The sequence below is a fragment of the Dermacentor variabilis genome, unplaced genomic scaffold (genome assembly GCF_050947875.1).
Source record: "Dermacentor variabilis isolate Ectoservices unplaced genomic scaffold, ASM5094787v1 scaffold_12, whole genome shotgun sequence".
Taxonomy (NCBI): Eukaryota; Metazoa; Arthropoda; class Arachnida; order Ixodida; family Ixodidae; genus Dermacentor; species Dermacentor variabilis.
This window is the reverse complement of record NW_027460280.1, coordinates 8,435,799-8,461,055: the sequence shown is the minus strand read 5'-3', so window position 1 is coordinate 8,461,055 and position 25,257 is coordinate 8,435,799.

The window sequence follows — 25,257 nt, the reverse complement described above, 5'->3', positions numbered from 1 at the left end:
TATGTGGACATACTATGCTGGCTGATAGCGGCCCCCTCGCACTTTTAGTATGCTTCACCGCGTAACTAAGCTGTACTGCGGCGAAGAAGCCGTACATTTGTATTGAGTGAATAAACAGATATTTACAACAGTACAGAAACAAACGCGCACCATGCTTCATTCTACCACACGAAAGAGCGTCGCAACATACGGTAGCTGATTCACACAGGCCGTGTAGCCCACTTATCAGTCGTAAAGGGCATTATGGGTAATTCAAAATTTTAGACACACATATGTGTTTATGTTTACGCTCGCACTCCTTGCGTAATAAGACTCCCAGAACTTGCACAATAGAAAGTAATTTACAACACACAAATGCAAAGAACACAGACATATGTCTCGTTTTCAACTAGGCCATCATGCAAATGACATATAGCGCGGAAAAACGTGAACATGCTGTGTGTTAGCGTCGTAAACTTCATACTAGGCAAGGGGCTAGCACACCACAGGGTAACACTGAACTTAGTGTCACACATTACTTCCCCCTTTCCTTTGGCTTCTGGATTGGATTGGCGCGGCTCGCTACGTGCTTACGCGCGCTTTTCTGAGCGCAGATTGATGCGCGCCTGGTTTCTGCACTAGGCTTTTATACAGTCGCTTTTTCGAGCGCAGATTGATGTGCGTCTGGTTTGTGCACTGCGCTTTTATACGATCGCTTGTCGCTGCTTTTCTTTTCTCTGGCTTGATTCGTTGCGGCTTGGTGCAGGCGCGCATACTTGGTGTGCGCCTGCTTTTTTTTTTGCGCTGGTCTTCGAACACATCGCTCGCTGCTCGCGCTTATATATAAGGGAGTGCTGCGCCGCGGGCGTACCGTGTATGTAAGCGCGCCAGAAAACTGCGCCTTGTTTTCCATTACTTTGTCATGTACCTTAATTACCACTGGGTAGCACCGAGCCATCGCTTCTAACAAACGCAGAAATGAGTCTTTGCAGCGCGTGTGGCCATTAATTGACTCCCACCACAGCCATGTGAGGTGCGACTCCAGCAGCGGTGCAGTTACCCTGCAGCCAGCGGAGAGGAGGCGGCGCTTCAGTTTATTGCTAGTTTTTGCGTGTGAACGCCCGTGATAGCTCGTGAGGTCGTGCGGGACGAGCTGCTGGCGCGACACCCACTCGGTGGCCCCGAAGGATTGTGCAAATTGATGAATGCCTCCTTCGCGGCAAGCGAAAACACAATCGAGGCCGCCTGATGACGGGCGACAAGGTTCCGCCGAGCCGGCAAAATCACGGCGGCATTGCAGACCTTGGACCATGGGTATTCGGCATGACCTGCGTGACCACCGGGCAGTTCAGACTATTCAAGGTCGACAGACGAGACGCGGCGACGCTAGGCTCCATTATTGCAGCCAACGTTGAACCGGGGACCACCATCCACACTGCAGTGATGAATGGCCCGCATACAACTGCATCCCGAACTTAGTGGATGCTAACGGAGTGGGCCTCAATCTGCAATGGGAAACTAAACCAGACAGCATGAAACTTGTGGAGCCGATCACGGGCGTTCACACGCAAAAAATGGAAAGTCATTGGCATGCAGAAAGTGAAGCGCCACCTCCTCTCCGCCTGGAGTCGCACCTCACATGGCTGTGTTGGGTAGTCAATTAATGGCCACACGCGCTGCAAAGACTCATTTCTGCGTTTGTTAGAAGCGATCGCATCGGCGCTACCCAGTGTGAAGGTACATGACAAAGTAATGAAAAACAAAGCGCAGTGTTCTGACCCTTTGCTTTTGTATGAATGTTTCCCGGCATTGCTGCGCGCTTACGTACACGGTACGCCAGCGGCGCAGCGTTTTCTTATATATAAGCGCGAGCAGCGAGCGATGTGTTCAAAGACCAGCGCAAGAAAGCAGGCGCACACCAAATAAGCGCGCCTGCACCTAGCCGCGCCGAATCAAACCAGAGAAAAGGAAAGCAGCGACAAGCGATCGTATAAAAGCCTAGTGCAACAACCAGACGCACACCAATCTGCGCTCGGAAAAGTGATGGTGTAAATACCTAGTGCAGAAACCAGGCGCGCATCAATCTGCGCTCGGAAAAGCGCGCGCAAGCACGTAGCGAGCCGCGCCAATCCAATCCAGAAGCCACAAAAGAGGGGGGGGGGGAAGTAATGTGTGACACTAAGTTCAGTGTTACCCACCACAGTCCCGCGACAGCCGCTAATGAGACCGAGACAGGAGCACATGTCTGTGAACGCGCAAACCCTAAGCCACTCTGCTCTTCCGCCACCCCCGCTGCACGGCTGCACCACTCGTTTCAAGCACAGCACACCAAACACCCATTCAGTGCTGAACAGTGGGCGGTCGACGCAGTTGCATTTACATGACTTGCAGCGGGCAGCACATCCCTCGATGTCCGTTAAGCAAAGTCGGACACGGCGACGCCATATCGCGGTTCGCAGAACTTCGTTGCCGAGGCGCTAGGCCACTTCGATATTTCAATTGTCACCACCGCCGGGTTCTCAAGAAAGCACGGGTCACACAACGCAGATTCTGTAGTGCCAGAGCTCACCGAGGCCAAAGCCGCACTGCCGCACCGCCACTACTCACGGCTTTCCGCCAAGTAACACAGAACCTACAACCAACACACAAGCAACGCACGCACGATCACATGAGCAATGTCGAACAACGCGCGAAGAGAACGAACACGCCACGGCTACAGTGGCTAGAATAGGGAAGTGTGGCGACCAGCACGGAGGGCCTACGAGACGCAGTGAAGCCACCCACAGGGGAGCCGCGAGGGGGCGCGCGCTGACGTTTACACTAGTGTTCCTGTATATGCTCCCGCAGGGAGCAGAGTTGCGCATACCTTTTCCGGCGCGCTCGCACAGCTATTGGCCGAGCGCGAAAAATGACGTCAAATGATCCGCGCCGCGGCGAAGCCAACTTTACGGGCGCATCGCCGACTCATGCGAACTCGTCGTTTCCGTCAGTGCCATCGCCATTGCAATCAGCGGACCGTCGATCGTGCGTTGAGAGGAGCAGCTGCGGGTTTCAGGTACGGTATTCGACGATGTGAAGTCAAGGACCTTGGTGAAGTGATACGAAACACATCGTACTGGCACTTGTATTGTGCCATTACGATGCCAAAAATGTGTTGTCAGATTACAGTCTGCACTGTGTGAATAATTACTCTGCAAGTTTGCCTTCTTGATGTGATTAGTGCAATAAAAATAACCTGTTGTTACTCTTAATAGCTTGTTGCCTTTCCATTTTCTTTGAATTCTGCCCCCAAGGTTCCAAGAACCAGCACACTTGGCCTGCTGCCAGCAGCCGTTCATGCATTCCCTTGTATGAAATAAATTTGATCTAGAAGCTCTTGCATCTTGAATCTTTTTCTACTTGCAGATTTCCTGATACTATATAGCTGATTAGTCTGCGGTATGAATGAATCGTAAAAGTAAGCTTTGCTTAAAATGTGCGCATGTGAACATTTGAAATGCGCTTAAATCTGTGTCTGCACCGCATGTATCGAAAACGTGCAGCTGTTTTGAACGATGGTTAGTGATAAATGACGCTCTGTTAACGGTCACTGACATAACTGCAGGCACGATAGCTCTCTTGGCGACGGTCATTAATCGGCTGGTTTCGACAGCCAATATGCGCTAAGTGTCCAGCTTACGTGTGTGAAGTTTTAAACACTCTCTAAAACATTTCTTGCTTTCTGACAATGATAAGACAACTTCATATGCATGAAAATCATTGCACCGCCTTTTGTGGCAACGTACTGCGCGTTTGCGAGCGAACTTTGGAGCTGTTCGAGCCACGGCAGTATTTTATTTTGGGGAACTGAAGGCGGTCCTACCCCCTATTTGTACGTTCATGTGTGTGTTTGTATATGCGTGTTTACATAGGTACATACAAAGTTTCGGTTGGTTGGAAGCCCACCCCCTCCGACTGCACGAATGACTCATTCGAGTGTAGCCTGTATTAAGAATTGCCCTTTACTAAGCGCCTGCGAACAATTGGCGCTTGTAGCTCGCGACCACTACACTCTTAGGCAAAGTTACACCCTTTGGCTTGCCCCTTCTGCCACACAACAATAATCGTTATCGGCCTTGATGCGTTTCCTTTTTTTAACGCTGCGAACCCGGAACTTTCCAGTAACGAACGGCACGCTCGTTATCAGAAGGGGCACTCCAAAGGGTGTAAACTGTTCTATGCTGATAACGCGCGTGCCGTTCGTTATTGGAAAGTACCGGGCTCGCAGCGTTAAAGAAAGGAAACGCATCAAGGCCGATAACGATTATTGTTGTGTGGCAGAAGGGGCAAGCCAAAGGGTGTAACTTTGCCTAAGAGTGTAGAGAAAAAGGCGGAACACCGCGCGGCATTTGGCTCCTGCGCGCGCGAGGAGGGGCTTCGCTGCAGAGCTGGATCACGACGGCGGACCTATGCGCAACTCTGCTCCCTGCGGGAGCATATACAGGAACACTAGTTTACACTGGTGCTGCAGGCGGACGGTGCGGACGGCGGTACGGACGCTCCTGTGGTCGAGGCTTCAGCGACTTCGTTCGTAGCTAAGTACCTTTTTATCTTTATTAGCTAGTGTTTTGAAGTATTTTCTGTTGCATGGAGTAGGGGCGCAAATTTTGAATTCTTGGTAAGAGTAGCAAACGCACCGGCTTTGTCTAGGTCTGGCGGCTCCCCCGTTAGGCCTAGTTGGTAGGAGGGACCTATTGATAGGCTTCGTTAATTATTTCAGCTAGCTCCTCAGATTCTTGCATGGGGTAGGGAGTGACAATTCTTTATTTTAGTTTGGGATAGCGGTCGAGGTCGGCTTTGCTTGAGTGATTTGGCGAAGTTCCTCGTTGGGCCTCGGGACGTAGGCCTAGCGATGAAATCGAAGAACGCGAAGGCCGCGGGGGACGGGGAGCAAGTGCAGTGCGACGAGTGCCTGCGATGGTGCTTCCTCGACGAAACTAAGTTCCAGAATTTAGCAGACGCGGAGGGGTCTAGCTTCACGTGCAGGTCGTGCGAGGGCGTCAGGGAAGCCGTCCAAAAATTGGAAGGGAATTGGGCGGCTAGGTTCGACGAGCTTAAGGCAGAACTGAGGGAGGAACAGGAGAAGCGGGTAGCACTGCAGGCGAAAGTTGACAATTTTGTCAAGGTGGAGGCGGCCCAGGCCGCGCAGTTAGTAAGGACCGTGGCCGAGCTTGAGGCAGAAAAAGAAAGGAGCGCCGAACTGGAAAGGCGGCTCGACGCGCTGGAGACGCGGGCAGCGGAGAAGGTCGGGTCAGGACAAGTGCTGGCAAAAACTCAGAAAGTAGGGTAGAACCTACAGGCGAAGTGGGAGGCAGGGAGCCAAAGCAAGTCGTCGTCAGCTCGCCGCCGGTGAAACGGCGTAGTTATAGTGAAGCTGCACAACGCGCACCGAGTGAGGCGACGCTGCAGCCACAGGGGCGCCAGCGGGCGCAAAGGGAGGGGCAGCGGACACAGGCTGCAGTCGAACGGTTTGCACGTAGAAGGGTCCTGGTGATAGGGGACTCCAATGTGGGGAGGGCCGAACAGGGCGTGATGGCGAGAGTGAAGGCGGACAGGTGGAGGTGCAAGCGGGCAAGGGTATGGCGGAAGCAATGACCAAGGCGCGGGAAGTAATTGGGGTCAGCACGGAGAGCGACAGCTTGGTCATTATGCATTCTGGGCTCAATGACGTGCTTAAGGGGAGAAGCCAGGACCTTGAGAGGCACATTGAGACTGGGCTGAGTAAGCTTAGAGAGGCCTCCGGGAGGGTGCATGTGACCATATGCACTATCCCAGAGGTCCAGGGCCAGGCTTACCAGGTAGAAAGGAGGGTGGTTGAGGCCAATCGGGTCATTAGGAGTCTGAGCGGACGACTCGGGTACAGCGTGATGGAGGTCAACAGGGACGTGTACGGAACTGGCTTCCGACCTTTTGTGCAGGATGGTATTCACTACAGTGGTGCCACTGGCAAAAGGATAGGGGGCAGGATGGGTCGCCAGGCAACAGCTTCTTTAGGGGGACCCAGAGCCCTGAAAGAAGCAGTGTAGGCGTGGACGATTCGAGGCAGGAGCCACAAACACGCGAACATCGGTACTGTAGGAGAGGTGACAGGAATAAGCGCAAGAGCCAAATTAAGTCAGACATAGGATTCATTAACATGCAAGGTGGCAGAAATAGGCTAAAATGGGAGGAAATCGAAGAACAACTAAGGCAGGAGAACCTAATGGTTTATGGGTTTGTTGAGACACATCTTATAGGGACATGGAACAACCGCCCTGTAACCCTGATTATGCATGGGAATACTGCAACAGAGTGCAGGGTAGCAGAAAGGGTGGGGGAATTGGAGCATTCATTCATAAAAATACAAATTGGCAAAGGGTCAAACAGGAATGCAAGGAGCATTTATGGCTAGAAGGAAAAGTAGCAGGGGCGAAAACACTTCTGGGCTTTGTATACCTTTGGACAGGATCAAATGCTAAAGAGGAAAACAAAAAAATGTTGGACTGTATAGCAGCGGACATCAATGAGCTAGGAAAAGGATGTGAAGTAATTGTATTAGGAGACATGAATGCGCATGTTGAAGATATGGATGGGTACACAGACTCCACAGGTAACATGCTGCTGGATATGTGTGAGAGGCTTAACTTAGTTGTCTGTAACTCTACTGAAAAGTGTGACGGGATCATAACATGGGAGGTAGGGGGTCGACACTCGACAATAGATTATGCGTTGATGTCACATAGGATGTACGATAGATTAGGAGCCATGATTATAGATGAACAGGGCTCCAGAAGTATAGGTAGCGACCACAAACGTATCAAGTTGAGTTTTAAGAGAGAAACTAAAGCACGAACGACGCGCGAGGAAACGCCAGATGTGATTTTTTACTCAGAAGACGAAGTGGAAATAGCGGCCAAACAAATTGAAGAGGAAATATCAGAGAGTACTGAAACTGATTGGACTTACCCAAAGTTAATGAGACTATTTGAGCGTGAGCTAGGTAAGACGCGAGTCAGGAAAACAAGGCAAGGCATACGAAAACTCAAGAGCTGGTGGGATGAAGAGGTTAAGAAGGCCATAAAGAAACGTCAGGAAGCCTCCAGGGAACACAGGTATTCCAAAAGTAAGGGAGAACCTGAAGCAGAAGTAGAGAGGAAATGGGTAAACTACATAAAATGCAAAAGGGAAGCATCTTATTTGATCAACGAGAAAATCAAGACAAAAGGGTCCCAATGGCTGTTAAAAATAAGCAATAAAAAAGATAAACAGGCAGCTAGAAAATTCTGGCAACATCTGAACTCCTTGGGTAATAGAACAAGCCTAGAGCAGAGGTATATAGTAACAGCTCAAGGTACTCGGTTAGAAGGAGAGGCGGCAATGGAGCATATTGGCCTCGAGCTCCACCACTGGAAAAGCTGGCGCCACCGTCGGCGTGACGTGGCATGAGGGATCACGTGGACACAGCAGCCGCGTCGGGTGCTTCGGAAGCGCCGAGGCGAGCCGAAAACGAAAGTTTAAAGTCGCACCTGCGCCGCGGTTCTGATTAAGTGTTGCCGCTTTACCGCCTTGGGTGTCCGCTTGACAACGTCTGAAACTACTATAATAGGTAGTGGCTGTCTTTGGAGGCGTGCAGCATGGTAAGTTACTGGTTGGTGCCGCAGTGCCGGACGTACGCAACAGAGCCCGGTGTCAGCCTTATTCACACGTAGCCGCACGGCAAGGAGCTGCTTGAAGCTTGGCTGGCGAAACTTTGAACCGGCAGACAGCCATCGGCTACAGCTCGCGTATGCACCAGGCACACGCGCGAGGAAGATTTCTGCTACGGCGCTGGGACTGCGCGATGTTCGGTGAGTAGAAGAAAACGCGCACTGAGACGCTCGCCCGCGCCCGCTGCCCGGCTAATGTCAGGACGGTTTGGTCTATGAACTTGTTGATGCTAGATACTGGCAAGTTCTCTGGAACGGAAAGGGAGCGGTAAGACGCATATTAAAGTAAGGCATGACATATGGTCATGTTTGTGCTATGAATTAATGCACTGGATTACAAAAAAGAAGCAGCGGGAAATCGCACGTTGAGAGGACTGATAAACATACAGTGCGACGCAACTTGAGAAATAATATTAAAACGTCCAACAATTTATAAGACAAAAAAAGATTGAATCGTCGCGACGGCACATCACAGTCGCCGTAGACGTCGAAGTCATAACGAATTTATTTTTCAACAGTTCTGATAGCGTCCACGCAACAATAGTTGCTAGTGTACTGGGAAATGCTCATATGCTGCGGCCTAAAGCTCACGGCACGGTGCGAAAATGCGCTCACAGCGAAAGCAAAACATTGTGCGCGGACATGTACGCAGATTGGCAGTCGGTTGCCGTGAAACCGTGCGCTGGCTGCGCGCATTGAGGCTTTGTTCTGTTATGCGCCATTAGGCTATACAGACCACTCTCTATAAGAACATATATCACATAGTTTACTCTCAGCGTTTGGCTAGTTTTCACGCAAGAAGCCGGTTCGGGAGACTCTATCGCAGCGACCGCGCGCAGTGGCGTTCACTGTACGTATTCGGTAAAGAGATAGCGTCTGTAAACGATTCTGTGCTTTGTTTGCCCAAGATTATTATATCGACACTCGAAAACTTCCATTGTTTTGAGAATAGCTACATAAATGTCCAGGAGGGCTGCCGCGTAGTGTTTTTATTGAGCGCCGTAAGCGAAACCTACGGGGAGCGCGCCACGTGATCCCTCATACTACGCAAGGGTGGCGCTTCCGACAGATGGCGACTCCGTGACTCCTCGCCGCCGATAGGAACCATGATGAGGGAAAAATTTACAAAACAGACAAATGGTACATGCAGTACGTCGGAGAGGGATAGCCCGGTCAACCCACTGCTTTCGCTTGGACAAAAAGAGTGGGAAAGGGCGGACAAGAGGGTACCAAGTAGCACATCGGCAGGCCCCGATGGTATTCCAATTATGTTAATAAAGAAATTGGGCCCGAAATCTAAGAAAGCATTGAGGGAGGTGGTGAGCAAAATGCTAGTGGATGGTAAAGTACCTGACGAATGGAGGCTAAGTAGGATGAGAATGATATATAAGGGAAAGGGGGACAAAGCTGACATAAATAACTACCGGCCTATAACAGTGACGTCAGTGGTTTACAGGGTGGTTATGCAGATTATAAAGGACAGACTGCAGGCATGGGTAGAGAACGAGGGGGTACTTGGAGAGCTACAAAATGGGTTCCGGAAGCATAGGAGGCTAGAAGACAATCTGTTCTCGCTAACACAGTGCATTGAAATAGCTGAAAAGGAACACAGACCCCTATGGCTGGCTTTTTTGGACATCAAGGGAGCCTATGACAGCGTACTTCAAGAGGGCTTGTGGGGCATTCTGGAAGCTTTAGGAGTGCAAGATGGAGTAACCAATTTCTTAAAAGATATCTATAAAGGTAACCGGGTGCTTATAGAATGGGAAAAGCAGGTTTCGGAGCCTGTGATGATTCGGCGGGGGCTTAGGCAGGGGTGCCCATTGTCACCTCTGATGTTTATGCTGTACCTACAAGGTCTAGAGGCCAAAATACAGCAAAGCGGACTCGGCTTCAACCTATCATTTCTCAAGCAAGGAAAATTGATTGAACAGTCATTACCAGGACTGATGTACGCGGATGATATTATATTAATGGCTGACAATGCAGAAGATCTGCAGGAATTAATGGACATATGTGGTACAGAAGGAGACAGGTTAGGCTTGAAGTTTAGCAAAGAAAAATCAGCAGTCATGATTTTTAATGATAACAGTTGCGGCGAGCATAAGATACAGGAGGCCATGTTGGAGATAGTCGATAAATACAAGTACCTTGGGGTGTGGATAAATAATGGCATTGAGTATCTGACAGAGTACGAAAAATATCTAACGACTAAAGGTAACAGAAGTGCAGCGATTATGAAGAGTAGGGCACTGTGGAACTACAATAGGTATGAGGTAGTACGAGGGATGTGGAAGGGGGTAATGGTACCAGGCCTGACTTTTGCCAATGCAGTTCTATGTATTAGAACAGAGACCCGGCAACAGTTGGAAATTAGGCAACGTGGTGTGGGTAGGCTCGCTCTGGGAGCACATGGCAAGACACCAAATCTTGGAGTGCAGGGGGATCTGGGATGGTCTTCTTTCGAGGGCAGAGAGGCTAGTAGCAAGATAGCATTTGAGGAGCGATTGAGAAAAATGGGGGAAATTCGGTCGGCTAGGAAGGTTTTCAGTTACTTATACACGAGGAATGTTGACACGAGGTGGAGGAAGCGAACTAGAAAATTGACAAGCAAATACTTGGGCAGTAGCGGGGGAACAAGTAAGGAATCATCTGTCAAGAAAAAGGTTAAGGAGGCAGAGAGGGGTATGTGGAGTACAGAGATGCAAACCAAATCGGCATTGGAGACATACAGGACGTTTAAGCAAGAAATAGCCAAAGAAAATATTTACGATAACTCTAAGGGAAGCTCGTTGTTATTCGAAGCCAGGACAGGTGTACTGCGGACTAAAACGTACCGAGCCAGATACCAGGAGATAGATTTGGTGTGCGAGGCGTGCAGAGAGGAGGAGGAAACGGTGGAACACCTGATACTTGCTTGTAAACTTCACCCTGCAGTTGAATCTAACGGGGAACTATTCAAAGCCTTGGGTTTTAAAGACAGTGAAAGTAGAATATAGACTTTGAACAGGTAGAAATAACTAAACGGAGGCTATCTGATTGGTGGACAATATCAACGCAAAAGTAAAGGAGTAAATACATAGGTATGCATGCATATAGAACCATTAAAGGCTAGGTGGCGCGCGCCGCCGCCGCCCGATTCAAAGGGTTGAGCCACAATCATCCATCCATCCATCCACTGGTTGGTTGGTTACACTGGTTGGTTACACTACAGTGGCTAGTTACACTGACGTTAACTGGTTGGTTGGTCGTGGCTCGCGGACGCTCCTGTGGACGAGGCTTCAGCGACTTCGTTCGTAGCTAAGTACTCTCTTATCTTTATTAGCTAGTGTTTTGAAGTGTTTTCTTTTGCATGTAGTAGGGGCGCAAATTTTGAATTTTTGGTAGGAGTAGGAAACGTACCGGCTTTGTCTAGGTCTGGCGGCTCCCCCGTTAGGCCTAGGGGGTAGTTCTTTCAGCTAGCTCTTCGGATTCTTACATGGAGTAGGGAGTGATAATTCTTTGTTTTTGTTTGGGATAGCGGTCGAGGTCGGGTTTGCGTGAGTGATTTGGCGAACTTGCTCATTGGGCCTAGGGACGTAGGCCTAGCGATGAAATCGAAAAACGTGAAGGCCGCGGGGGACGGGGAGCAAGTGCAGTGCGACGAGTGCCTGCGCTGGTGCTTCCTCGACGAGACTAAATTCCAGAATTTAGCAGACGCGGTGGGGTCTAGCTTCACGTGCAGGTCGTGCGAGGGCGTCAGGGAAGCCGTCCAAAAACTGGAAGAGAATTGGGCGGCTAAGTTTGAAGAGCTTAAGGCAAACCTGAGGGAGGTGCAGGAGAAGCGGGTAGCACTGCAGGCGAAGGTTGAAAATTTCGTCAAGGTGGAGGCGGCCCAGGCCGCGCAGTTGGTGAGGACTGTGGCCGAGCTTGGGGAGGCGAAAGAAAGGAGCGCCGAACTGCAAAGGCGGCTCGACGCTCTTGAGACTCGGGCAGCGGATAATGTCGGGTCAGGACACCAAAGCGAGGGCGAAGTGGGAGGCAGGGAGCCAAAGCAAGCGGTCGCCAGCTCGCCGCCGGTGAATCGGCGTAGTTATAGCGAAGCAGCGCAACACGCCCCGAGTGAGGCGACGCTGCAGCCACAGGAAGCCGGGAAGCAGGGAGAGGTAGGAGAGAGTGAAAGGGTGATTATCGCTGGCGACTCAAACATGGCTGGGTGCTCAAAAGCAATTGTGGAGAGGGTGAAAGGCGACAAAACAGTGGCGGTAGGGACATTTCCAGGGCAGACACTGGGTTCTGTCATGGAGCGAGCAAAAGAAAAGCTCACGGAAAATGCCCACGTGCGCAACCTTGTCGTAGTAGCAGGCGGGCTAAATGACGTCCTGAACAGGAAAGGGCCAGGACTAGCCCAGCGCTTGGCGAAGGGGGTGGACGACTTGCGCGAGCTATCCCCTCAGGTGCAGATCGTGGTGTGCACGGTGCCGGAGGTGCCTGTGCGTGACAGTCACGTACAAAGAGCCGTAATGGCTGCCAATGAGGCAATATGGAAAATGAGCCGAGAGAAAGGCTTCGAGGTTGTCGAAGTAAACAGGGAAGTGAGAAGTTGTGGTGGTTTTAAACGAGATGGCATCCACTTCAATTACAGGCTAGCACGAGAAGTGGGCTGGCGACTTGGGGGTCGCGCTCTTGCTTTTTTAGGGGGCCCGCGGGCGCTCAGGAGGTCAGAGTAGGTAGTAATAAAGAAGGTCCCCTAGGGGAACATCAGAAGAGCATCGCCGTCGATAACAGAAAAAGGAGGAAAGCAAGAACAAGAGCTCGCCATGCAATAGGCTACATAAACATGCAGGGCGGCAGAAGAAAGGAAAAGTGGGCAGAGATTGAGGAGCAGTTACATAGAGAACAAATAGGGGTGTATGCGGTTACAGAAACGCACCTTAGAGACCCAGAAGAGCCGCCAGTTATTGAGAATTATGTATGGGAAGGGTGCAACAGAACTAAGTCGGAAAGAAAGGGAGGGGGAGTCGGAATGCTCATCCATCAGGGAGCCAAATGGAAAAGAGTAAATTCACAATGTCAAGAGCATCTTTGGTTATCAGGTACAATGAGTGGGAAAGAAACTTGGCTTGGAGTTACGTATTTGTGGACCGGAATAAATTGCACAGAGAAGAATAAAGAGTTAGTGGAATGCATAAGTGCTGATATTAGGGGTTTCGGGAATGGTGCTGAGATAGTTCTATTAGGTGACATGAATGCCCACATACAGGATTTAGATGGCTATACCGACAATAACGGGAAGTTAATGCTAGACCTTTGCGAGCAACATAACCTCGTGATCGTGAATACAGGGCCTAAGTGTGAAGGACAGATCACGTGGGAAGTGGGCAACCGGCAATCGACCATTGATTACTGTCTGATGACAGAAGGAATTCATGATAAGTTGAGAGAAATGGTCATCGATGAGGAAGGGTTTAGCAGCATAGGGAGTGACCATAAACGCATCATTTTGAAAATGGGATATGTAGTTGGGAAAGAGAGCAACGAAAGCAAAATGGCCAGTCCAAATTTGAACGCTGAACAAATAGGAAATATAGTCACTAGAGTGGAGGAAGAAATTGGCAAGTCGCCAAGTAAGGGGTGGGAATATGGTGAGCTTCTAAGTGTAGTAACGACAGAAATACGGAAAGAGAAACAACATGTTCATTGGAAAGGAAAAAAGAAACCGAAAAGCTGGTGGAACAAGGAGATACGAGAAGCGATCGCCGAACGACAGAAAGCATCTCGAGAGCACAGGCAGGCAAAGAAGGCGCAGTTGCCACAGGATGAAGTAACCAGTAAATGGGAAATATACCGGGAGAAAAAGTCTATGGTACAAATACTGGTGCAAGCAAAATTAAAAGGTGAAAGTGAACGTTGGTTGTCAGAAATACGTGAGAAAAAGAAGGCCGCACCTAGAATATTTTGGAATCACATAAAATTATTAGGCAGGAAGTCAACAACAATACAACAACATATCCTAGACGAAGATGAAAACAGACTGGAAGGAGAAGCAGCAATAAATTACATCCAAAAAGTAACAGCCGAATCTTTCCAAGGCAAGGACGAGGTTGTATTTGAAGAAAAAAAGAGCATGAAAGAGACCCAAGGGGGAAAAGAGCTAGTGCTTACAAATTTAAACTGGAAGAAAGCGGAAGAGAAAATTCCTAAGCGCACAGCCACAGGGCTAGACGAGGTTCCCGTTAGGCTGATAAATGAACTGGGATCAAAAAGTAAGGAAGCTCTCGTGAAAGCAGTTGAAAAAACTTTAAAAGATAGACGAATACCAGACAGTTGGCGACAAAGTAGAATGAATTTAATTTATAAAGGTAAGGGGGAGAAAGACAGAATTCACTCGTATAGACCGTTGACCATTACATCGGTAATATACAGGCTAGCAATGCAGGCAATCAAATTAAAGCTTCAAGCATGGGCAGAAAATAATGGCATTTTGGGAGAGCTTCAGAATGGCTTTAGAATAGGTAGGCGTTTGGATGATAACTTGTTTGTTCTTACTCAGTGTATTGAAATATCAAAAGCAGAAAGCAGACCGTTGTATGTGGCCTTTTTGGACATTACAGGAGCATACGACAACGTAGACCGCAGCATTTTGTGGGATATTCTGGAAGGGGAAGGCTTAGGTAACGATTGTATACAGCTTTTGAGAGAGATTTACCTAGAAAATACTGTTTGCGTTGAATGGGAAGGGATGAGGAGCACGGAGAAAGTTCATATCAACAAGGGACTGAGGCAGGGGTGCCCTTTATCCCCGCTGCTGTTTATGATGTACATGGTGGGGATGGAGAGGGCGCTAGAAGGAAGTAATATCGGGTTTAATCTCTCATACAAACAGGCAGGTACAGTAATAGAGCAGCAACTCCCAGGTTTATTTTATGCGGACGACATTGTGTTGCTCGCAAACAAGCAAAGTGATTTGCAACGTCTGGCTAATATCTGTGGACAGGAAGGCAACAATTTAGGTTTGAAATTTAGTGTTAGAAAATCAGGTGTTATTGTATTCAATGAAAACAGTGAACAGACAGTGGAGATACAGGGCCAAGAAATACCTCGGGTAACAGAATATAAATACCTTGGTATATGGATAAACGAAGGCAACAGATATATGGAAACACAGGAAAAAACCATAACAGTCAAGGGGAAGAGAAATGCAGCCATAATGAGGCACAGAGCGCTATGGGGATACAATAGGTACGAGGTCCTCCGAGGTATGTGGAAAGGGGTAATGGTTCCAGGACTTACTTTTGGAAATGCGGTTGTTTGCTTTAAATCAGGGGTACAATCAGGACTCGACGGGAACCAAAGGTCAGTGGGTCGCCTCGCATTGGGCGCTCACGGGAAGACTACAAATGAAGCTGTGCAAGGGGATATGGGCTGGACTAGTTTTGAAGTGAGGGAAGCTCGCAGTAAAATTGAGTATGAAGAACGGTTGAGGAATATGGAGGAAAACAAATGGGCTGGGAGAGTGTTCAGGTATCTGTACAGGCAAAACATTGATTCACAGTGGAGGAAAAGAACTAGGAAGCTTACCAGCAAGTATGCGGCCTGTGGGGTAGGCAACACAGCAACAAAGAAGGTCAAGCGGGAAGTCAGAGAGGCTGAATTAATCTCATGGGTGGCGGCAATGGAAAAGAAACCTGCCATGAGTAACTACTTAAGGGGAAAAAACGAAATTTGGAAAGAAACCATTTATGATAACTCAAAGGGAAGCTCATTACTTTTCGAAGCGAGATCGGGATGCCTTAGAACACGCACATATAAAGCGAGATATAAGAAGGAAGAAGAAGCATGTGCTTGCTGCGGTAAAGCTAGGGAAACGACGGAGCATATTTTATTAGAATGTGAAGACGCCTACCCAGCGGTCGATTTAGGCACCACTGGCCTCATTGAAGCCCTTGGGTTCAGCGGGAGCAGTGGTAAAGCAAACAGGTCCGCAATAGACATTAGTAAGAGGCGATTGGAGGATTGGTGGAAGAAAAGTAGGGAAACGACAAAAGACGGAGACGTACAAAAACACAGTTCGCAATAGGGGATCAGAAAATTTCGACGTGGTAGTTCATAGTGTTTTTTTTTTCCTTTTCTTTTTTCATTGGTTAACCTAGGTAGGATATTAGGCAGCATAGTAGCAAGGGCTTGGTGGCGCAAGCCACCACCCCGTTCCAAAGGGGACGCTCATAACATCCATCCACCCTTCCATCCATACGTCGCCCGGTTACAGTGGCTAGAATAGGGAAGTGTATTGAACGCGCCAGCTCGCGCGTGGCGCTTTGGAAGGAAGCTTCCAGGGGGCGCTGCCACACGCATACACGTCGGCAGCGACGGCGGCTAGCAGCCGCAGTGCAGGCGCCGTGCTCGGAATGCGATCATCCGGCCGCGCGCGGTCAGGAATTCAATAACAAATAAGAGAGCTTCACACTACGTATATGCTCGCTCGTTCATGGCTACAAATTGCTATATAGTAGCATAGCTCCTCGAATCACAGAGCGTCAACGTAACAATCCGATTGAGCGCACATCGATGGTAGAATGCACCTTGTTTTGTCTGGTTATCGAACGCAAAGCAAGAAAATTCCCAGCGGTAACTCGGAAGCAAACATTTTATTTTCAACACATTGCTTGCACAAACAACTCATATTTTGAAGAATTGCTTAGAATCTGTAGAAAGCAAACCATTCTCAGTCATTGACGATATTTTGATACGCGACACGCCAGAGCTGGTGCTCTTTTTTTCACGAGAACAACAAAAAAAAAACATTTTGTTTAAATAGTTTACAAGCAGTTCAAACAGAACGTTGTCAGCCTCTGCTAAGTGACGCGCCTGAGCTTCAGGTGCTTCTTTTCACAGGAAAACGCGCTCTCTTTGTTGAGTGCCTTCGTGTAGAAATGTGCAAACGGGTGACCAAAATAAATTTTGTAACCTGGTTGGTGAATTTGGGGCCATGCTGTGCACAGCCTAGCATGGCGTCATTTTTTTTGCAGGCAGAAGACAAGCTTTTCCAAGAAGTCACTGTGCAGCTCGTTGTAACTGAACCACACCGAAAAAAGTAGTTTCAAGGGCGTCTACATATGAGAAGAGCTTCTCAGAAGGGTATATGAGGCCCCGCAGAACTTGATGAACATCGCCAGCTATTCTTTGGCTTCGTCGGCGAAAACAAGGAGCTGGTCAAAGCATTCCTTGCACGCAGTCCTAAGGATTGTTTCGTGTACAACATGCCCTGCCATGTAGAAGGCTCAGGTGGAATCCGTGCTGTCATTGCCTTTACTAGCTTCCACATTAGCAGAACAAAGGCTTGACTTGGTGCGGGGTGACCCCAGTGCTCCTTTAATTGCTTCTTGTAGAAAAACAGGCCCCGAAGCACCTGGGGAATGAAAAGGTGCAACGCCAGGTTTACCTTCATCTTTTCAAAGTTGTTAGGTCTCACGTGAGCAAGAGTGATCTTCGGCATCACCTTAAGGGTAAGTGGACACTTATCCTCTATGTGTGCTGCTCTGATGTGCTCAGTATAAACAGACCCTTCAGCCCTTTTGCACCTTGCTTTAAGAAGGCCATTTCGAACGCATCTTATCCGGCTCGGAAAATCCGAAATGAAGAGGCGTCTTCCAGTGTCAACAGGATATGGTGCAGATGGTTTTATGGACGTCGAGGAGCCAGAAACCACAAAAAGCCGCCACATTGAACGGTTCCATGAAGCTCCGTCCGCCGTGATATAATCTACCTTCAGTCAAGCCTTTTCTGCGAGCTACACGTCTTCTGTTAAGATCTTGCACAAAAGCAGCCTTCACATCTCCCCTGGAAGCGAAAACGCCGAATATCTGGTGCCAGCTAGGAACCAGTGAAAGGTTGAAACATGATCACAAGACCGTGATTGCAGGGAAGATGTTTGTCATTTTCCAATGTGAATTTTTCCCAAGTCCACCACTCCTTCTACTTTCCCTCCTGCGCCAACATTCAAGAACTCTGACAGCTTCATTTCGTCCACAATCAGGCCACCATGGCACTTGAATTCCTCCACAGATTTGGTTTTTCTTTCAATGCCTGTGATAGTAGCAGGGTTGAGGCCGAACCCATCCTTGTATTTCCGCATGTGCACCTTCAAACAGCTTCCGCTTGGAAGGATGAGTATGCCTTCCCGCCCGACATGCTCGTCGAGCCTCGAGTTTTTCATTAGCATTATCACGCAATCCAGCAACCAGTCCGGATTGTACTACATACCTTTCGTTGATTTTTGATGAGCAGCTTGAAAGCATTGCATAACAGCAAGTCTTCGCTTCGGTGGAAGGGCGTGTAACCGGTCTGCGAGGACGCCCTTTTCAAGTTCTGCATTTTTGTCTCTTCAATTTCTCAATAGTTTGAGTGTAAAGTGACAGCTAGGCTTTGAGCCGGCAAGTGGCTTGTGCGTGCGCTCTTCTACGTTTTTAAATTGCTGCAGCAGAAAAAGAAACGAGCACTACTTCCCAGAGGTCAGGGCGCGTGGCGTTGCTGAAGCAGCAGAGCCGGCGCCACTCGCACCGGGCGACGTGTAAACGTCAGCGCGCGCCCCCTCGCGGCTCCCTTGTGGGCGGCTTCACTGCGTCTCGTAGGCGCTCCGTGCTGGTCGCCACACTTCCCTATTCTAGCCACTGTAGCCCGGTGCGAGTTGCGCCGGCTCTGCGGCTTCAGCAACGCCACGCACCCTGACCTCTGGGAAGTAGTGCTCGTTTCTTTTTCTGCTGCAGCAATTTAAAAACGTAGAAGAGCGCACGCACAAGCCACTTGCCGGCTCAAAGCCTAGCTGTCACTTTACACTCAAACTATTGAGAAATTGAAGAGACAAAAATGCAGAACTTGAAAAGGGCGTCCTCGCAGACCGGTTACACGCCCTTCCACCGAAGCAAAGACTTGCTGTTATGCAATGCTTTCAAGCTGCTCGCCAAAAATCAACGAAAGGTATGTAGTACAATCCGGACTGGTTGCTGGATAAGGCATACTCATCCTCCCAAGCGGAAGCTGTTTGAAGGTGCATATGCGGAAATACAAGGATGGGTTTGGCCTCAACCCTGCTATTATCACAGGCATTGAAAGAAAAACCAAATCTATGGAGGAATCCAAGTGCCATGGTGGCCTGATTGTGGACGAAATGAAGCTGTCAGAGTTCTTGAATGTTGGCGCAGGAGGGAAAGTAGAAGGAGTGGTGAACTTTGCGTAAATTCACATTGGAAAATGACAAACATCTTCCCTGCAATCACGGTCTTGTGATCATGTTTCAACCTTTCACTTGTTCCTAGCTGGCACCAGATATTCGGCGTTTTCGCTTCCAGGGGAGATGTAAACGCTGCTTTTGTGCATGATCTTAACAGAAGCCGTGTAGCTCGTAGAAAAGGCTGGGCTGAAGGTAGATTATATCACGGCGGACGGAGCTTCATGGAACCGTTCAATGTCGCGGCTTTTTGTGATTTCTGGCTCCTCGACGTCCATAAAACCATCTGCACCATATCCTGTTGACAGTGGAAGACGCCTCTTCATTTCGGATTTTCCGAGCCTGATAAAATGTGTTCGAAATGGCCTTCTTAAAGCAAGGTGCAAAAGGCCTGAAGGGTCTGTTTATACTGTGCACATCAGAGCAGCACACATAGAGGATAAGTGTCCACTTACCCTTAAAGTGATGCCGAAGATCACTCTTGCTCACGTGAGACCTAACAACTTTGAAAAGATGAAGGTAAACCTGGCATTGCACCTTTTCATTCCCAGGTGCTTCGGGGCCTGTTTTTCTACAAGAAGCAAATAAAGGAGCCCTGGGGTGACCCCGCACCAAGTCAAGCCTTTGTTCTGCTAATGTGGAAGCTAGTAAAAGCAATGAGAGCACGGATTCCACCTGAGGGATTGAAACCTGACTCCGAACATGAAAGGCACGTCAAGGATGTATGAGACTACTTAAACTGATGGGAGGCTCACGCGGGAACGTCACCAGCAGGATTTTTTTCAGCAAGCACTGCCAAGGGACCAAGGGTCACCCTTCAGGCCACGCTTGATCTAATGAAGTACCTTCGTGAGAAACTTGGCTTGAAGTAGCTGCTGACGTGCCGGCTGAGGCAAGACTGCCTAGAGAAATTGTTTGGTATCATTAGACGATTTTCTGGTGGCAACGACCATCCCTCTTCTGCCCAATTCTTGCTCGTTGTGAACTGTTTGAGTTTTTACGAATTGATCAAACCGGCCAGGAGTGGCAACTGTGAAGGGGGCGATCTGACCTTTCTCCTCAGTGGTTAGGATGCAAGGAATAACGGGAAGGTAGAAGAAGCTTCTGAAGTGATAAAGAAGTCCGCAATGCTTCCATACCATGAGTACCTTGAAAAGATGAGCAATCCGCGGCTAGTGTTCTACATGGCAGGGTATGTTGTACACGAAACAATCCTGAAGACTGCGTGCAAGGAATGCTTTGACGAGCTCCTTGTTTTCGCCGACGAAGCCAAAGAATAGCTGGCGATGTTCATCAAGTTCTGCGGGGCCTCATATACCCTTCTGAGAAGCTCTTCTCATATGTAGACGCCCTTGAAACTACTTTTTTCGGTGTGGTTCAGTTACAACGAGCTGCACAGTGACTTCTTGAAAAAGCTTGTCTTCTGCCTGCAAAAAAAAAAAAAAAAAAAAAAAAAGACTCCATGCTAGGCTGTGCACAGCATGGCCCCAAATTCACCAACCAGGTTACAAAATTTATTTTGGTCACCCGTTTGCACATTTCTACACGAATGCACTCAACAAAGAGAGCGCGTTTTCCTGTGAAAAGAAGCACCTGAAGCTCAGGCGCGTCACTTAGCAGAGGCTGACAACGTTCTGTGTGAACTGCTTGTAAACTATTTAAACAAAATGTTTTTTTTTGTTGTTCTCGTGAAAAAAAAAAAAGAGCACCAGCTCTGGCGTGTCGCGTATCAAAATATCGTTGATGACTGAGAATGGTTTGCTTTCTACAGATTCTAAGCAATTCTTCAAAATATGAGTTGTTTGTGCAAGCAATGTGTTGAAAATGTGTTCCGGGCTTGCAGCGATAAAGAAAGGAAACGCATCAAGGCAGATGACGATTATTTTTGTGTGGCAGAAGAGGCAAGCCAAAGGGTGTAAACTGTTCTTAGAGTGTACACTCTGAGAACAGTTTACACCCTTAATTAGCCAGCGCCACCACTCACAGATCTTGGCGGCGGACGTGGAACGTCCTTTTTGCCGCAGGTGTCACGAGAACGTGATCTTTTTGGGTGAAGGCAACTGGTCAATAAACCCACATATGCTCTGAAGGCATCAACTGGTCAATAAACCCACATATGCTCTGAAGGCATAAGATGCCTTCAGGTAGCATATGTGGGTTTATTGACCAGTTGCCTTCACCCAAAAAGATCACGTTCTCGTGCCGCCTGCGGCAGAAAGGACGTTCCACGTCCGCCGCCAAGGTCTGCGAGTCGTGGCACTGGCTAACACTCCCAGGGTTCTACTAGGACACATAAATACCCAAGAAAGTGGATGGGGAAGCAGCGCCGTGGTAGCTGAATTGGTAGAGCATCGCACGCGATATGCGAAGGTTGTGGGTTCGGTTCCCACCTGAGGCAAGTTGTTTTTTCATCCACTTTAATTTCCATTAATTTATCGTTCCTTTATTTCATTTATTAAGCAAAAGTAATTTCCCCTATGTTGTCCTTGGTGTCAGTGTTTGTTGGCTTCTTGTGATTGTTCAAATTAGAAAGACAAGTTACAAAGTAGGGGCACACTTTGATACTTGAAGAAACATTATACATATAATAGCTGTGCAATTAACATATGTTGGCTCTATTATGTACATACCATGTGGTTGGTTTTTGGGAATGTGGTCATTCTGTAAAATAAAGCTGCTTTTGTTTCAAATAAATTGCTGAACTACTGCTTGTGTTTTCCTGTGCTCCCTGTTCTGATTGTGTTTTTGAAAGTGCAGTGAGTGTCTACAGACTGAAATGCACAAGGCTTTGCTTTATCATGCCAGGAAACATTTTGGCTTGATAAAGTAGCCTTAACCTCTTCCATGCACACACGCTTTTTGTGTACAAACAAATCAAACAGAAGAGATTGACCTTTTACCACAGATTTTAACACCTGGCAACGTTAAAACAGAGTGAAGCTGCACAAATACAATTTACTGTAAGTACTGCTGCTAAAACCTCATGCGTGTGCATAGTATGTGCATGCAGTGCTGTCTATGCCTTGGTAGAGCCCTGAAACAGCTTTTACCACGCTGCTTGCTATAGCATTGCTCTGTTCTGCAACCTGAGAGCAAAACTACAAATCATCTCTAGAACTTCAGTAGTGGAATTGACAGCTATTTCCGCATGTTTGACACACTCCTGGCCAGGGACTTTTCGTCCTGTAGGCGAAATAGATGGCCGTTTACGACGCCATTTCGGGAAGAGCGTAGCACACCTTCAAAGTCGCCTCGCAATGCTTCACCAGCAGGGTTTACCAGCAAGAGTGGGGGAGCGGCACAATAATTCGACTTTGCATGGTGTGGCACAATACCATAATACGGTATGCTTCTGCTTCTGGCTCCCATTTACAGTGACATGCTTGTGGATTTCAACATGAAGCAAGCCCATTTTACTAAAATTTACTTTTGAATTATTCTACCAGCATGGTATGGTGTGGCTACCTATGATCGCTGTATAAAACCGGGGCAAACATAGCACGTCTAAAAAGTGCAACAGTTGGCATAACGGTAATAAGTGGCCTGTAGTCATCCGAAATGTGTAAAATCGCAAGAATTAGTCAAGCTCATTTAAACATTGCACAGTTTCCAGGCACAATTTTTTTCTTACGTGTGCGTACCTGTCAATCAAACTTCAAATTTTATCTGTGCACAACAAATATATTTTTCATGCAAAAATTTAAAAATGTGCCAAGGACAGTGTGGCTCCTTGATCTGGTGATATCATGGCATGGTAGGTCACAAACAAATGATGCACGCTCCATTTGTTCATGAGTAAACCATGCCATTATTAGGTCACTGAAAACCGAGCATGTCAGGACATCTCTGCACCACGTTGGTCTTTTGTTTCTGTCTTGGTGAACATTTGATGTGTGATGGGAGGAGCCACTTGGAAGGTGAGGGCGATGCTCTATGCTCCTTGAAAAGTGGCAGTAGAAAAGCTTGTGATGCAGACTCGTGTTGTGCTGAATGCAGCGAAATGTCCGAGAAGCATTGTGCTGCTGAGGTCACGTGTTCGATCCTCGCCTTGGCGACTGCATTCGGATGGGGGTGAAATACATGAACGCTTGTGTACTGTGGAGTGGGTGCACATTAAAAACCTCAGGTGATGAAGCCAGTCTGCAACTATAGCATGCCTCGTATCGCGGTTATGGCTTATAGAACACCAGAATTAAATTAATTTTAATTTAGCTGTTTGAGAAGTGTTGAAAGAAATTTTATTTAGTGAAGCAGGTCTTGGCACACATTAAGAATCATTCAAAGCACACCCTGCTTTCAGTGCCATGGTGTGGTCATAAAAGCTGCCATGTGCAACCAGATTAACACAAAACATTCAGTACAAAAGTAATGTCGGTGCTCCTTTACATGTAAGCATGACGGACACTTGTCTTTAAAGGTATCATCTAAAACCTAGACGATAGGAAGGCCAAGCATCTTGAAATTCATGCCAAAACCTCATCAGCGTTACATCACTTCTTTCGAATAATTTTTATTGTCATTTTGTCAGAGTAAAAGTTCTCGAAACCTGCTAGGCTGAGTGTTTGTTTCCATTCAAATGCAGCAGAGTTCATCTTTATTGAACTAGACCCATCTTTACTGATATGCAATCAAGTAGATCAAAGCAGATGGTGTCAAAGTGCATGCGACAGTGTTTGGAGTGGACATTCCTGGGTGATGTTGCCCAGAAGACAGTTGTGAGCTTAATGCACATAGCAGCTACAGCATATGAAAACCAGCACTTTATAAATTTTGTATATCGCAGACTTTCAGCAGGGCTTGAGCTAATTCTGGTCGCAAACTACTACATAATTTCAACCATATGGCCACTGCCATGACATTTTTTTTTTTATGGTCCTACAATTTATTCCCACTGTGTACAATCAAAATCTCTGCCAACGACAACAGAAACAGTATGATTGGAAACTGCACAATTCTTCATCTGTGCACGTGGCTGGCCGATTGCCGTATGAGGTGCTTTGTGAGCTGGCATTGATGTCTAAATCTCAACTGCTCTGCAGCATCCAAAATGGGCTTTGGGATACACTCTTACCACAAGAAGAGAGACTATAATGACTGTTGTATGATGTTGATAATGATGTATACCCATGACTGCTCCGCTCAGCCCCAGAAGATCCAGCTGTGGGCAGTCCAGCGGGCCGACAACACCGCCAGAGCCCAAGGGCAGACGTCTAGGCAGGTTGAAGCCCGCCCAGTTAACTTGCTGGATAAAAATAAAGTGTTCCCACATACCCTTGATGTGGGATTGGCTAGGATTCTCCATAAATAGATCAAATAACTTCATATCCCCACTAACTTGATAGTACATAATACTGATAAGTAACATAATTTACAAAGTAACTAAAAAACAACCAGGTCTACTTGACTGAACCACAAGGGGAAAGATCGAAATATTTGTGTTAATTGTATGAAAAACATGTGCCTAAGCTGTCATCTTCCCAGCAGCAACAACATGATCATGCACAAACTAACATTACTCTTCAGGCACACCCCAGGCTGCTCACAATGTTAGCTACAATATTCGAAGCTCAATGTGCAAAAGGGGTAGCTGCCAATTTTTTTTTCCAGCTGAATACCTTCAGCGGAACAGGACAAAGTCATTCTATTCCATATCCTCACACGAAACATTTAACAATATTGTTACAAGCCATTTTTGTACATTGAAGAAGGCACCAGCAAGGCGATGAAGACAATTTAAGAAGCACTCATGTTCTTATTTCCATCGCAATACAAACCTACACTTGCTCAATTGAAGATGTAAGTGCTGAATTCGACTTTATAGAATACTAAATGGCACCATGTACTCTTATGAGGCACATGAACAGACATTCCAAGGAAGTGCAAAATATTTGTAATCCAGTATGGCAAGGAGGGATTCACTGTTGGTGTCAACAGAATTTGGCCAGTCAGAAGGGTAAGACAATACAAAAAATAACTTACATGCCCACTATGCAATGTTTTGCCAAACTATCCAAAAATTCAATGTTTGCAAGTCCACAGTGACTAGGAAAAGAAATAAACAAATTTCTTGAAGATGGGATGAAAAATAAATGTTGCGACAATTCAGAAATGAATTCTTTGTACTTTCCAGTGACATATGGATAGAAACAGTTGGCGAGCACAATTACATATGCGACACATACTTATGGATCTTGACTTGTATTCATGGCAATGCTGCACGGAAAATACCACTCTCGTACTTCTGAGAGGCGTCAGTTACAATACTGAGTTGGAAGGAAAACCTTGCAAATACTTCTTCAGAAGTCCAAGCATCTGACTGGTGAGTAGCTTAGCATGACTAGGGGAAAA